Here is a 16,762-nt window from a genome sequence, read left to right as displayed (position 1 = left end):
AATTGAAGTGACTGATTTATCAGTTTTGACATATAATATGTGAAAGCAGCAACTTCATAACATAACACAGACAAATAACATAGACACTACCCGGTGCATCGTCGTATATTTTTGCGTTATTAAGATTCAACATCGACCTCTATATCTAGGGCAGCGACATTATTCTTTGGTTTACCCTTGAAACTTGGTGACATTTATGAGTATATGTTCGGCTCAGAAATTCGAGTTCAGAAGTTCGAGCCGAACATATACTCATAAATGTCACCAAGTTTCAAGTTAATCGGCTTCTCACATTCTATATAGATAAGTTGATAATTTTACTCAGTATATGTCAGTTAGTAAATGTCAAAAGAAATATATGGAAAAAGAAATATATGGAAATGGAAAGTAATCTAAAGAAAATGGATATTGAGGAAGGAAACTAAGGGTAAAAAAATCAAAAAATCTATATATATATAAATGAATGTATGTATGTATGTCCTTTATGCACTCTTAAACTATTCGACTGGTTTTGAAAGTATTGTATATGAAGTAGAGGTAGAATTTTCCTGGGAGTGTTATAGAGTGTATCGTTTTTTATTACCGATCTTTTTGGAAATCGGTATCCAAAATATCCCCAATTTTTGGAAATATAATTGATTGAATTTTAAAGAATTGTATATGAATCAGGGGTAGAATTTTCCGGGGAGTGCTATAGAGTGTATAGTTTTTCGTTACCGATCTTCTTGGGAACCGGTATCCGAAATTTTTTCAATTTTTTGGGAACTAATTGACTGAATCTTAAAAAATTGTATATAAAACAGGGGTAAAATTTCCCGAAAAGTGCTATAAACTGTGTAGTTTTGTATTACCAATTTTTTTGAGAACCGGTATCCAAAATTTTTTCAATTTTTCGGGAAATAATTGGCTAAATTTTAAAGAATTGTCCACATTATAAAAAAAATTTAATTGTGTTTCTCCTTCAAATCCTTCAAATTTTAAATGTGTGTAATTTTTTGTTATTGATTTTTTGGAAACCGGTTTTTCTAATTCTTTCAATGTTTCGGAAAATAATTGACCGAATCTCGAAGAATTGTATATGATCGAAGTGAGGGTAGAATTTTTCGGGGAATACCATGATGTGTATAATTTTTTGTTACCAATTTTTTTGGAAATAGGTATCAGAAATTTTTCCAATTTTTTGGGAATTAATTGACCAAATTGCAAAAAATTATATATAAAGTAGGGGTAGAATTTTACGGGGAGCGCCATGATGTATACAGTTTTTGTTACCGATTTTTTTGAAAACCAGTTTTTTTAATTTTTTTAATTTTTCGGGAAATAATTGATGATTGAATCTCAAAGAATTATACATGAAATAGGGACAAAATTTTCCGGGAAGTGCTATAAAGTGTACTATTTTTTGTTACCAATCTTTTTGGAAACCGGTTCCAAATGACCAAATCCCAAAGAATTGTATATAAAAACAGGGAGGGAAAGAAAGAGGGGGAGAGGGAAAGAGAGAGAGAGAGGGAGGGAGAGGAAGAGAGAGTAAAAGGGATAAAGGGAGAGAGGAAGAAAGGGAAAAAAAGAGAGAAAGAGAGAGAGAGAGAGAGAGAGAGAGAGAGAAAGAGAAGGAGAGAGAGATTATTTGCGTGTTTTACTACATATGTTTTCCAGGGCAAAGCCCGGATAACCAGCTAGTATTTTGTATAAATAAAAGAATCTTACCTTAGACTTCTAGATTGGATCTAGATACTTACTTATTTTATTATTTTATTAATAAATTAATCAATATTTTGATAAATATTATATTAATAAATATTTAATTTTAATTTATTTTAAATAAAAATCCTGTTTTATTTAATATCATTAGTACAAATAACAAATTCAAAAAACTATAAAAATTATTGTCGGCATTGTGAAAGAATGATATAATTATTAAGAAATTAAAGCTAGAGAAATAAGAGTCCTAGATATGTGTATTTATTTTGTTTTAATTATTCTTTATTATATATATAAAACACAAATGTAGAATATAACATTTTATTTTATTTTTTATTGTTATTTTATTAAATATATATAAATATATATCTATACTATATATATTTTTTAATATATATAATTTATTATATGTATAGATATATGTATATATATATATATATAATATAATGCGACGTGTAATACACAAAATAATACAAATGATGTCTAGACATAACGTATGCAAGACTTTCAAGAAACAGAAGGAACGTTTTTAATATAAAGAATCCAATCTAATTATATCAGTATGTCATAAACATTTAAACAAGAATATTATTTCTTCCAATCCAAGAATATTCTATTTTATTCCAGTTTATTCTTCTTATTCCGATGCTACAAAAAGAAAGTACATTATTTGTTTGTCATTCCTTTTAGGTAATTAAAAGGTAGGTGTGGCATATATATCGGAGTTACTCAATATGGAATCTTTTATCTAAAGCAAAATTAACAACACTTTTATTAAAGTTAACGGATTATTAAAGAACTTTTATTACATTCAAGATTTAAGTATTATTATTATGCAAATACATATTAGCGACCACATATTGATATATTTATAAAATAAACAAAAATTAATTTTATATCCCTATTGTTAATGTTTATTTATTCGTATAAATATACCTGTTGCGACAAATTATTTGCTGAAGTTCTTTTTTTAGGGGTACGATCAGGGATTTTCAAAATTTCTGATAATGATATACGTCCATCTATCTTAGAAAGATCATTTAAGCTTGGCACTACAAAACGGTGGATTAACTGCAAAAAATATTGTATATATAGTTATTATAAAAGTATAATGTAAAATTAATGTATAAATTAATGATTATAAGGAAAGAATAAATTTTAATTTGTATATATTTTATCAATATAATGATGAAGATAGATATTTGTTAATTTTGATTTTACAAGGTGTCCTAGGATTTCACCGATAAACTGCAGTAGTATATATTCTACAAGTAAAAATAAGAAAGAATATTATATGGAGTTTGGCTAGAAATGCTTTATAACAAAATTATAAACAAATATTGAAATAAAACATGAAATAGGTAAAAATAATCCTATAACCTCTGAAATTGCCAGATTTAGGTCAATATTCACAGTCAAATCTTATTTTTAAGAACAATCTTAAGATGTCATAAACCAATCACAATGCCATATTAGCATTAAAGAAGTTACTTAAGACAGTCTTAAAATAAAATCTAACTATGAAAACTAGCCTTAACGCGTCTTGATTTTAACTTAAACTGGGGAACGTTAAGAAAATCAGGTTTACAAATTACAGAAGTAACTTTGCGTGAAGATTTCATACAACAAATTAATAATTTAATTATTGAGATGCAACAAAATTCTCAGAAAGTTTGTATTGTAATAAATTCCATATTACATTGATATCTCTCTCAAGGTGGTATTATTGCGCAAGGATAAAATTTTGAAATGTATTACTAATTGTAAATCGATTCATTCATATTTTGTACAATAGAAAATTTGTTGTTATCTATATATCATGTTCTATTTTAATATATCTATTGTTAATATGATTACTTTTGTACTGTAAACCTTATTTATTAAAGTTTCTCATAAGTAAAAATCAAAAGGCGTTAAGTCTGGAAATCTTAGAGATCAGAGAATTTTTTTTTATCTATTTTATATACTGTTTCAATATTTGTTTATATCTTTGTAATAAAGCATTTCTAGCCAAACTTTATATATTTTTTTCTTATTATTATTTGTGTAATATATTCCCGCAGTTTGTCGGTTAAATCTTGGGATAACCTATATATATATATAGAAGAGAGTTATTGAATGTGTACTGATTTTCTGAAGCGTACCTTTTTAATATTTTACTTTTTTTCTTAAGGGGTTATATGCACTTAGGAGGCCAAAAAAAAGCGATTTTTTAAGAATTTATCCTGGAAAGGCATTTTAATTTATGAACACAAAATTTTACACACTTATTGTAGTCACTTTTAAGTATAATTTCAAATTTTTTTGTTTAAAAATAATGATTTTTCAGGCCGCTATAGCCGACGTCCGGGAGCATCTCTAAAAAAACATGTCTTGCGGTGACCACTCTATCTCTGGACTGAATCATCTGAAATCAAAAAACCAAAAAGATTTCGATAATATAATATATTATCTAATATTTAATTGAAGGAATAAGCAAAATATTAATTATAACAAAAATGGCGGCTTCTTAAACAAAAAGTTTCGATTTTTGCTCTAAATTTTGGCCTTAAATTGTTTATAAAATGGAAAATATTTATCGACGAGTAAAATCCTTCGATTAATTACTAATAAATATATTTATAAAGCTTGTGTTAAAATTTCAGCCCGATCGATTCAGCCGTTTCCGAGAAATCTTGGTCACCGACTTTGAAAACACAGTTTTGAGATAAACGCGTTTAAAGTTGCTCGAGTCTCTGCTACCTGCTTTTAAACGCTCTGAGGCGTCTTTACAAATATGCGTGTAACTTCGAGAATATTTGTCGGATCGACTTGAAATTTTCAGAGTATATACTTGAATACATATACATTACGAAAATGCAATAAAAAAAATTCGAATTTTTGAAAATTCTAAGTGCATATAACCCCTTAATACAATCAATATTTTTAGTGATAAAAATATAAAATAAATAAGAAATGAGTAATATAGACAAAATTTTATAGTGTTTTGTACATGTTATCAGCATAAATTTATTTATTTAATTTTATAATAAATATTTATTTGATTATAAAATAATAATATAATATTGACTTTATCATTAAGTGAATATAATTTTTTATATAACTAAATTTTACAATAAAGTAAATTCTATTAATAAATGTAAGTATTTTACCTGCAGTTTGTATTGTTCCAATTATTGTAACTTTGTCACCTTTTTTATATCAAGATGGTTATAAATATTTGGATTAAAATTTATTATATGAACTTCCAATCTATATTCTCCATCAGTTAACGATCCGCAACCGATTGTTTTATTCAATTTATTGTTGTAAATTACAGCAAAATTCGTCTTGATGTAACCCTCTAAGACTGAGATAAATATATAGAGAATGTTAAAGAGGAATTATATTTTATATTTTGATATTTTAATTATTTTATAAATAAATAATTATATATGCAGGGTGTTACTTAAAGTAAGTAGAGTATAAAATACATTAATTTTTATGGTTTATATATGACAAAATTTAAAATATCAGGAAATTTTTAACAAAAAATAACTTTATTATAGTATTTTAAAAAGCTCTTAAGGTAAGCTGCACAAATATACAATAAAAAATATGTAGGTATATATGTATATGTATATGTATTTACGGATTTTCAAGTTATATATATGTGTAACCACGCAAATTAATGGACCTTACTGTACATAAACTTGAAGGGGATATTCCTTGGCTTATTTTAAGAAGAAAAGGTTTTATAAACATGTGTCCTAAACTGCTTTTTTTCAAAATACAGGATGTCAAGGATGCATGTCCCTGGTGGATCTAAAAATATTTTATTTATATTGGAAAATAGTTTTTAATACCACATATACGCATATCAAATTTGAATAAAATATCTAAATGTTTTTCAGATTTTCGGAATTTTTATTTTTTTCACAACTTTGACCTTATATTTTGAAAACAAAGCTGTTTAGGACATATGTTTATAAGATTTTTTTTTCTTAAAATAAACTAAGGAATATTCTTTTTAAGTTTAAGTTGGTATGTATTTACTTAAGATAGTATCCTGTATATAAAGTTTACGAGATGTACTTTATATATTGTACCTTTATTTAAGAGTGATACAACTCAAAAATTAAGTTTTGAGTGAGTATTACTATAAATTGTATAAGAATAAATTAGGTAAACATTATCAAGCAGCAAAAGTAAATTTATATAACATTAAAGAAATTGTTAAACTTATTTATATATAAAACTCAAAAAAGAAGGATATGTCAAAATTGTCATAACAAAAAAATGACTTTTTAAGAGTTGTAAAATAAAAATGACAAAAATAAAATTTGAATCATGTTAAATATTGTTTGATACCATTTAATTAGCTATAATAATTTTTCGTCAGATTTAAAAACATAGTTTTTCTTCTTTTTTAAATTAATTTTGTAACTTTTCAGAGTGCGATAAGTATCACGAATTGTACTTTTCTACACGTACAAGCGTATACCTATGTACATGTATATAGATATGTATCTGTACATATGTAAGGTAATATGTAATAGAGGCTTATTTTTTAAAGAAGAAACATTGTATTTAAATAACAATGGCTAAAAGCGATATTTATTTGTTGGAAGCGATTGATATTTGTTGATACTATAAACTTATTATAGTATAAATGTATTATTATAGCATAAATGACTTATTATATAATAAATTGATAATCCTGCAAAACTTACTGACACGTGAAGACGTGTTTAAGACATTGGAGATTTCAATATGCTCTGGTTCTGCATCTAACGAGCTCTCTGATTCATATTTTACCAAAGTTGCAATAACTGTATTGGAACGAATTAATAGTTCGTACGGTACACTGCCATTATTAAATTGCACGGCTTTAGGTGGATGAGCTTGTACGAAGTCCAAATGAATAATCTATTATAAAACTATTTAATGTAATAATTTGTTAATAATTATGACATATATATATATATATATATGTGTATGTGTTTATTGCGCTAGTAACACGTTAAACAATAACGGGCTTAGCGGGCACTCTTGTCTCACCCCCCTCCCCGTCCAGAATATCTCTCCTATATCGTTTCCTACCCTTACTCTACTTCTCGTCTCCCTCAGCAACTCTTCCGTCCTTCTCACCAGCCCTTCCCTTATTCCCCTTTCCCTCATTGCTTTTACTAGCACCCCCCTGTCTACCGAGTCAAATGCCGCTTTAAGGTTTACGAAACATGCTATTAACTTTCCCCCTTTCTTCTCCAGCCTCCTATTCACCAAGTAGTTTAAAACATAGATATTATTCACAGTTCCCATTCCCCTTCTGAAGCCCGTCTGATTATGTGGTATAATTCCCTTCTCCTCTAGCTCCTCTCTCAACCTTTCCGCAATAATAGCCGTGTACACCTTGTACAGCGACGACATTATTGTCACCCCTTTGTACTCCTCCACCTTTTTTTCTTTCCCTTTCTTTACGATTGGGACAATTAATCCCTCTCTCCAATTCTCCGGCCAACCTCCCCCTTTCCATACTCTGTTCATATATCTCCATGCCCAAGTCTCCAACTCCTTCCCCCCATATTTTCACACCTCATTTGGTATCCCATCCCTTCCCATTGCTTTTCCATCCTTTAGCTTCCTTATTGGCCTCCTCATTTCTTCTATGCTTATCTCCTTTTTCTCCTCTCCTTCCTTTTCTTTCCTCCTCCCGTCCTCTCCCATCCTCACCCTCCTCTCTACTCCACCTAACAGCTGCATAAAGTACTCCTTCCATTCTTCCTCCTCAATCCCTTCCTGAATTCCTCTCCTCTTTCTTCTCTCCCTATTTACTACCTCCCATACCTCCAATTCTCTCCTTGCTTCCATCGCCCTTCTTTCCCATCTCAAATTCTCCTCCTCCTTCTTCCTCTTACACAGCTCCTTAAACTCCTTCCTCCTTTCTCTGTATGTAATGCCCTCTTCCCTGCCTTTCCTCCATTCCTTTAGTTTTCTTCTTGCTTCCCTCTTTGCTTCTCTGCATTCTTCGTCCTATCACCCCACCTTCTTATTCCTGCTTCCCTTCACCTCCTTTTCTACCCCTATTATTGCTTCTACTATTCTCGTTTCCATTTCGTCCCATTCCTTATTTATCTCTTCCTCTTTCTCTTCTACTTCCCCTATTCTTTCTTCGAACATCTTTACTCCTTCCTCATTCCACACTCCCCTGTTTCTTTTTTTTCTACTTTCCCCTTCTGTCCTCCTCCATGCTCCCCCATACCGCCATTTCCAAGGGATGGTGGTCTGAGTCCACTCTATCCCCCACCGTCATGCTCTCGATTTTCTCCCTTTTCTCTCCATCCTTTATCACATAGTCTATCACTGTCTCCCCTCTTCCTTCCGTAAATGTAAATTCCCCCTTCTCATCCCCTCTCACATTCCCATTGAATATCTCCCACCCTTTCTCCTCTACACATTTCACCAGCAACCTCTCTTCTCTATCCATCTTTTTATCTTTCGATTTTCTTCCTCCTTCCCTCAGCCCTCTTCCCTCCTCCTCCTCCTCTACTCTCCCCCCTTCCTGCCCCGTCCTTGCATTGAAATCTCCTCCAATTATCGTAAATCTTCCTTCCTCTTTCTCTTCCATAAAATGCCCTAGTTCCTGTAAGGTCTCCTCCATTATCTCCTTCTTTGCATACACCCCTATAATTTTCCAGTTCTCGTCACTTATCCTAACCTTTCCCACTATCATTCCCTCCTTGTCAATTTCCATTTCCGTTCCCTTCTCTTTTAACCCCTTTCTTATTTTCATTATCATCCCTCTTATTGCTCTTCCTTTTTTGTTCTTCTTTTCCGCCATTTGCACTCCCTATTCATATCCTGTTGGCATCCTCCCTCTTATTCTTTCCCAGCCCTTTTCTCCTATCCAGGTCTCTATCAAGACTATCACATCTTCTTTCTTTAGCCCCTCCCAAAACTCCTTATCTTTGTTTTCCAAACCAGCTACGTTCCAGAATACTATCCTCCACACTGACCTCCTTCTTCCCTCCACCTCTCTTCTGACTACCTTCTTGCCCTTCTCTGTTATCATTCCTTTCTCCTCTTCCCTTATTATTCCCCCATCCCTATTCCTTCTTCTCTCTCCTGCCTTGCCTCCCTCCTCTTCCTTCTCTCCTCCGCTCTCCTTTCTTACCTTTCCCCTTTCATCCTTTAGCACCTCCTCTTCCATATCCCATCTCCACTATATATTTTTCAACCTTATTCTGTCTGCTTTTATCCACGCCTTCCTTCCCTCTTTTTCCTCTCTTCTCGCTATCTCTCTCAGTTTCCAATTCACCCTTCTTTCCTCCCACGACAGGTCCTCCGTTATTCTCTCTTTTCTGCCCACCAGTCTCCTTTTTTTTTCCATCACCTCCCATTTTTGCTCTTCATTCTCTAACTTCAGCAACACCATTTCCCTTCCTTTATCCACATCCCCCCCCTATTTTCTTTACTTCTAATGCTTTTACTTTGGCTCCTATTCCCTCCAATAGTTTTTCCACCTTTTGTCTTCTCCCTCCTTCTTTTACTTCTAATCCCCTTATCACTACATTCTTTCTTCTCTCTTCCTTCTCCTTCCTTATCAGCCTTCTCTCCAACTCTCTCATTCTCCCCACCATCTCCTCTTCTCCTTTTCCTACCTCTTTCTTTCTCTCCTCCTTTCTCTCACTTGCTTTCTCCTCCAAATTTTTTAACCTTTCATCTACCTTCTCCTCTAGTTTTCTTATTCTTTCCTCTAGCTCTTCCTTTTGTTTCTTCCACCTTTCTTCTCTTTTCTTCAATTCCTTCTTTAGTCCCCTAATTTCGTCTTTTATACCATTTCTTATCTCCTCTTTATCTTTTTTCCTTTCCTCCTCTTGCACCTCCATTTTCCTTATGATTTTCTTCAGCAGCTCCTCTGTCTCCATGCTTTCCTTACTCTCCTCACCTCTTTTAATCTTCGCTGGTGGTGACCTATTCACTCTCTTTGTTTCGTTAAATCTATCCTACAGTTCTTTTTCTGCTCTAGCCGTCGCTTCTTCCTCTATCTCTTTCTTTTTCCTTTTCTGTATGAGATCCAGGACAGATCCTACGCTATCCGTTTTTTCTCTCTGCCTTGCAAGCCCCTCCGCCTTTGTTGGCCTGCCTCTCGCTTTTTTCTCCCCTCGCCTTCTCTTTTCTTCCCTTTATTTCCCTGCTGTTCACTTTCTATTCCTATTTCCTCCCCTGACTTCATTTGCCGCTCTTACCTATGCCTATCCCTCTTACTCTTTATTCTATCTACTTCACTTCTCCCTATATCCTATACTCTATGCCCTGCCTCGCTTGTCCTGCCTTGTCTCTAATCTCCCGTTGAGTCGTCCCTCTACTCACACCAACGTTCATGCCTCACCGCGCGCTAAACACGCGGCTCTGGTCGCCTACCGCGATACCCCTCTACTCCCGCTATCGTTCGTGCCCAATCCGCCTATGTGACTCTCCACTTTTCTACCCTTCTTTCCTTTCTACCCGCTACTCCACCACTCACCCCTTCTCCTCCTTGCTCCCTTACCTCTACACCTCCTCGCTCCGTCCCTCTCTCCCTCCTTTGCCTCCTTCAACTCTCACTTTTCTATCCTTCTCTCACGCACACTCTCACACCTGTCACCTCTGCTGTTCCGGAAACGGAAGTCCCTTATATATATATATATATATATATATATATATATATATATATATATATGTATATATATGTATATATACAGGGTAAAAAGAAACTATAGGTACAAACTTCTAGGGATGGTAGAAGGAATTGAAACAAACATTTTTTGCTTATAAAATAATAGTCGGAAATGCTTCCTTTTCGCTTTATAGACACTGAATAAAAAAAAAATCATAAATTACCCATTAAAAAATAACTGCGTTTAAGTCAAATAAAACGTACGTTTTGATATAGCTGATTTGTGTTCCAAACTTCACCCTTTATCCAGTGTCTATAAAGCTAAAAGGAAGCATTTCCGACTACTACTTTATAAGCAAAAAAGTTTATTTCAATCTCCTCTACCATCCCTAGAAGTTTGTACCTATAGTTTTCTTTCACCCTGTATATGTATGTATATATGTATATACATATACATGCATGCATGTATATACATATACGCGTATACAAATAGATATATAATATATATATACGTATGTACTGTCACGACCTTTCCACTCCCGGATCGCTCCGGGACGTGTGCCGGATCAAAAGGAGTAAGGAGAGCGAGATGACGGGCCTCTCCGACGATTCTCTCGCACCTCCAACACTTCGCGAAACGAATTTACCGTTGGGCGCCAGACGCGTCAACGCGCGTCCGCGAAATCGCGAAAGGAAATCAACACGAGACGCAAAGCGAGACGTGCGGATGTGCGAGGGATCGGCCAGCTCGACCTAAGGGCTGGGGCGGGGGTGATGAAGGGCGGCGCGATATTTGGCGGGGTGACACGCCATAAATAAGGTTCCGAACTCAAGCAATTAATAAATTAAAATAACAATTATTCATTAAAAATGCGCGCGTGAAACAATAAGGGCCGATTCGGCTTTGGCCGGTCAGGCAAATCATATAATCAGTCGCGCGAGCGTCCGAAATGAAACAAAAAGAAATAATGGTAGCGCGGACACCGGAATGAACGAATTACCGCGTTATCGTATAGTAACGCGCAGAAGGCGCGGCGCTTAGATCAGAGGAATACAGTATGACGAAATTTACAATTAATATGAAACATCAACAGTAAACACGATATAATCACGGAAATAGAAAATAAGATCTCGCAGGAAAGATTGCGAGAGGACGATACCTCACGCTCGGAGCGCGTGAACGCGCTTAAGCCTAACGCAAGTATGGATCGTGGCGTAAGCCACGTCCCAACGTAATGAGGACCGAACGCACCACGATAACGCGAGCTTAATTTCGGCGCGATCGCGAAGAGACGCGGAATACTATAACAAACGCGAAAATACGGACTTAATCTAACGCGAGAAATGGCCAAAGGTAGCGCCAGTCATTCGGGCAAAGACAATACTGTCCTCAGTGATTTTCGAACGCGAAAACGAGACGCCGAGGCAATCGGCGTAGCGCGAAATACTGGAAGAAACGCGAGGAAAATGTGCGGGATTACCGCGAGCAATAATAACACGCAATCACCGAACAACGCATCCGAACATAACTACCCTAACACGCACGATTCTCTGAGGCAATTAGCCACTTACAGACGGCCGATTAACGCGAATGATGTGCCGACGCGGGCTACAATGCAACCTACGTAATATTAGGTAATCCGATACGCCGTGAACACGGAAGGCGCGAGGCACAACCACGAGCGCGGACATTATACGAAACGGACTCGCAGTAACAGATTTCGCCACGAATCTATCGCGATCTCCAGAGGCTCGCAATCACGTCTTTATTTCAATTCCGCGGCCACGATACCATCCCGAGACCCTTCGCTCTCGCTGTCGATCGCCATTCGATACGCGGTCTCGAGGGACCGCACGCGTCGCGATATTACAACGTTATCCCGGACGAGAGCGTGCACCGGAGGGCGGCGTCGTGGCTTTACATCCCGATATTAATTACTGCGGGCAACCTCACCGATGTGATGTCTCCTCGTAGGGTTTCTCGCCGTCACTTCGTACGGAGGATCGTCGCAGCGTAACGGATTTTCCCGACTCGGGGCGGCTATCGCGTAGTTTAAGAAGAACATTCGGACTCGCCGACGGACGACCAGAGAGTGTCTCGCTAGATTCGCTCGATAGCGGAATCGATGCGGCACCCCCTTCCGTAGGGGCGTGCCAACCAATCGAGAGCGAGCTTGCATGCTCGCGCAATATTCTAACGCAGGATCGTCGTAAGGTGGATTCTTCGGGGGCGCGCAACGGTCCCTCGGCGGCGTAGCGACTCCTTCAATTTGTCCCTGGACAGCGGACTGGACTTTGTTCTAGCCGGTGTGCTTCCGGTTTGACCTCGGGGCGGTGATCAGTCACCCCGCGGGCCGGTACTTCGTGAAGGCAGATTGCTGAGGCCGGGTTTTCCCCAGGCGCCTGGGGCCCCGCTATCGGCGGCCTTGTCCATCGCTACCTCATTCGCCGCACGCCTGCCGCGTTGCTCTCGCCGCCCGTGATTCATGTAGCTTCCGCTCTCGCCTCCCCTCCTCGGTCCTTGGTCCTCCCGGACCCCTCTCGTTATTGGTACTCCCTCGAAGATTCGCCGTGGTGTGGGTAAGGCGCCGTGCGCATTACAATTTATACATGAAAATAAAAGAATAGTCAAAACGCGGAAACGATATCGACTTATTGGCCTCTGGAGACCTCGTCGTCGCCTCTCTGGCTCGTCCCTGGGCGCAAATTTCCGCGCCTTGTGACGGCGGCGGGGCGCTGCCACGAAGCGGCGGGCCGCAACGTCACAGTACGTATGGACGTGTATGTACATGTACAGGATGGCCTATCAAAAATGAAACAAGCTTAGGTTAAATGCTAAACTAAGGTTATATGCTAAAAGACACGTTTGTTTTGTTTTTGGTGGGCCATCATGTATATGTATGTATGTATGTATAAGAGGATAATTTTCAAAAAACCGTCCAAATTGTAAAAACTAAAAGATGACAAAAGTTACGTTCGAATTATATTAAGAATATATTTTTTTATCAATATTATTTTATTAGTTATATTATATATTAGTTAATTTCTTGTTAAATGAAAAAATTGTTTTTTTTTCTTTTATAGGAAATTAATTTTTTGGAGATATATATATAATATAAAACTGTTTATTTTCATAATTACAGATATACATGTAAAACATTGAAAATATTTTAAACTAATTTAAACCAATTTATAACTATTTAAATAAATTTGGTATAATTTTTTAGATAAATATACTATTTTTATAAGTATTAGACACCACAGACGCGAGCTTCGCGCGCGTTATTTAGCCTTGATACACACAACTGTCAAAATATATAATAACAGTCACTCACGAAGTAAGCATAATGAAAGAACCAAACGGCATTGCAGAAAAGAACAATAAATTGATTTAATACGCAATTTTAAGGGGGGATTCCCTTTTTTTCGCTAAATTTATCGTTTTTTTTCTAATTTTCTGGTGAAGAAACTATACAACGGATCAATGCGAAATTTGGCATGTGGATTTATTTATCTCTTATCTGTTTACAAAAAAACTAGCTGGTTACCCGGGCTTCGCCCCGGAAGACATATGTAGTAAAACACGCAAATAATCTCTCTCCCTTTCTCTCTCTCTCTCTCTCTCCCCCGCCCTCTTTTTCTCTCTTTCTCTTTCTCTTTTTTTCCCTTTCTTCCTCTCTCCCTCTATCACTTTTACTTTTTCTTTCTCTCCCTCCCTCTCTCTCTCTCTTTCCCTCTCCCCCTCTTTCATTCCCTCCCTGTTTTTATATACAATTCTTTGGGATTGGTCATGTGGAACCGGTTTCCAAAAAGATTGATAACAAAAAATAGTACACTTTATATCACTTCCCGGGAAATTTTGTCCCTATTTCATGTATAATTCTTTGAGATTCAATCATCAATTATTTTTCGAAAAATTGAAAAAATTAAAAACTGGTTTCCAAAAAAATTGGTAACAAAAACTGTATACATCATGGCGTTCCCCGTAAAATTCTACCCCTATTTTATATATAATTCTTTGCGATTCGGTCAATTAATTTTCAAAAAATTGGAAAAATTTCTGATACCTATTTCCAAAAAGATTGGTAACGAAAAATTATACACATCATGGCAATCCCCGAAAAATTCTACCCTCACTTCATATACAATTCTTCGGATTCGGTCAATTATTTCCCGAAACATTGAAAGAATTAGAAAAACCGGTTTCCGAAAAATCGGTAACAAAAAATTATACACATATTTAAAATTTGAAAGATTTGAAGGAGAAAAACAATTAAATTTTCTTTATAATGTGGACAATTTTTTAAAATTAGGCCAATTATTTCCCGAAAAATTGGAAAATTTTTGGATACCGGTTTTCAAAAAAATTGGTAACACAAAACTATACAGTTTATAGCACTTTCCGGAAAATTCTACCCCTGTTTTATATACAATTTTTTAAGATTTAGTCAATTATTTCCCGAAAAATTGAAAAAATTTCGGATACCGGTTTCCAAGAAGATCGGTAACGAAAAACTATACACTCGATAGCACTCCCCGGAAAATTCTACCCCTGATTCATATACAATTCTTTAAAATTTAATCAATTATATTTCGAAAAATTGGGGATATTTCGGATACCGATTTCCAAAAAGATCAGTAATAAAAAACGATACACTCTATAACACTCCCCGGAAAATTCTACCCCTACTTCATATACAATACTTTCAAAACCAGTCGAATAGTTTAAGAGTGCATAAAAGACATACATACATACATACATACATACATACATACATTCATTTTTATATATATATAGATTTTTTTAATTTTTTTACTCTTGTTTTCCTTCTTCAATATCCATTTTCTTTAGATTACTTTCTATTTCCATATATTTCTTTTTCCATATATTTCTTTTGACATTTACTAACAACTGACATATACTGAGTGAAATTATCAACTTATCTATATAGAATGTGAGAAGCCGATTAACTTAAAACTTGGTGACATTTATGAGTATATGTTTGGCTCGAACTTCTGAACTCGAATTTCTGAGCCGAACATATACTCATAAATGTCACCAAGTTTCAAGGGTAAACCAAAGAATAATGTCGCTGCCCTAGATATAGAGGTCGATGTTGAATCTTAATAACGCGAAAATATACGACGATGCACCGGGTAGTGTCTATGTCATTTGTCTGTGTTATGTTATGAAGTTGCTGCTTTCACATATTATATGTCAAAACTGATAAATCAGTCACTTCAATTCGTAACTGTCGCGAGCAATTAATTGATTAGTAAAAACTTATTTAGTGCGACCTTTGACGTTATTAAATTTCACAGTCAATACTACTTTCGGATACCGATTTCCAAAAAGATCGGTAACGAAAAATTATACATTCTATAACACTCCCCGAAAAATTCTACCCCTACTTCATATACAATACTTTCAAAACAAATTTCCAAAAAGATACCGATTCCCAAAAAGATCGGTAACGAAAAACTATACAGTTTATAGCACAACCCGGGAAATTCTACCCCTACTTCATATATAATTTTTTGCGATTCGGTCAATTAATTCCCGAAAAATTTGAAAAATTTCTGATACCGGTTTCCAAAAAAATCGGTAATAAAAAATTATATACTTTATAACATTTCCCGGAAAATTCTACCCCCGTTTCATATACAATTCTTTGAGATTCGGTCAATTATTTTCCGAAAATTAAAAAAAAATTAGAAAAACCGGTTTCCAGAAAATCGGTAACAAAAAACTATACACATTATGACATTTCCCGGGAAATTCTACTCCTGTTTCATATATATTTCTTTGAAATTCGGTCAATTATTTCCCGAAAAAATAAAAAAATGTCGAATACCGGTTCCCAAAAAAATCGGTAACAAAAAATTATACACTTTATAGCACTCCCCGGAAAATTTTACCCCTGTTTGATCTACAATTCTTTGAAATTCAGTAAATTATTTCCCGAAAAATTAGAAGAATTAGAAAAACCGGTTTCCAGAAAACCGGTAACAAAAAACTATACACATAGTGGCACTCCCCGGAAAATTCTACCCCTATTTCATATACTTTTGGTATAAATTTGGTTCAGGGGTTTGGGCTGGGCGTTGATGAGTGAGTGAGTGAGTGATTGAGTCAGTCAGTCAGGACATCTTCCTTTATATATATAGATTAAAAAATTATCTCATTATATATATTTACGCAAGGTTATTAATAACGAGGTTACGGTATAAGACATATTTGACATCCACGTATGACAGTTACTCTTGTAGCACGAAGTGAGCCAAGCAAGAGAACCAATCAACATCACGGAAAAGCGGCAACAATAAAATTTTTTACATGCCTTTTTTAAAAGAGGATATATGTAATTTTAATGAGTGGAGGTGCTAACTTACGTTAAGCACAAGAAGACTAGAGACCAG

The 16,762-nt window shown here is 35.2% G+C and overlaps 1 long non-coding RNA gene and 1 pseudogene across 2 annotated transcripts in view; both read right to left on the bottom strand.

Annotated features, from left to right (window-relative positions):
* Positions 1-2,068: 2,068 nt before the first annotated feature.
* On the bottom strand, positions 2,069-4,609 carry LOC143908420 (uncharacterized). Its single transcript, XR_013260135.1, has 3 exons — positions 3,849-4,609; positions 2,641-2,775; positions 2,069-2,352 (listed from the first exon to the last, which is right to left on the bottom strand). It is a non-coding gene; the product is annotated as an uncharacterized LOC143908420 (long non-coding RNA).
* A 190-nt stretch (positions 4,610-4,799) lies between these two features.
* The window catches only part of LOC143908428 (uncharacterized), a 268,255-nt pseudogene continuing 256,292 nt past the window's right edge, over positions 4,800-16,762 (bottom strand). Inside the window, exons 2-4 of the transcript XR_013260138.1 lie at positions 6,417-6,612; positions 4,857-5,053; positions 4,800-4,807 (exon numbers count right to left, since the gene is read on the bottom strand). The product of XR_013260138.1 is annotated as an uncharacterized LOC143908428 (transcript). The remainder of the gene's footprint in view (positions 4,808-4,856; positions 5,054-6,416; positions 6,613-16,762) is intronic.

Source organism: Temnothorax americanus, unplaced genomic scaffold (genome assembly GCF_048541705.1).
Source record: "Temnothorax americanus isolate GAGA-0224 unplaced genomic scaffold, ASM4854170v1 Scaffold94, whole genome shotgun sequence".
Lineage (NCBI taxonomy): Eukaryota > Metazoa > Arthropoda > Insecta > Hymenoptera > Formicidae > Temnothorax > Temnothorax americanus.
This window is presented reverse-complemented; position numbering and strand designations above follow the sequence as displayed.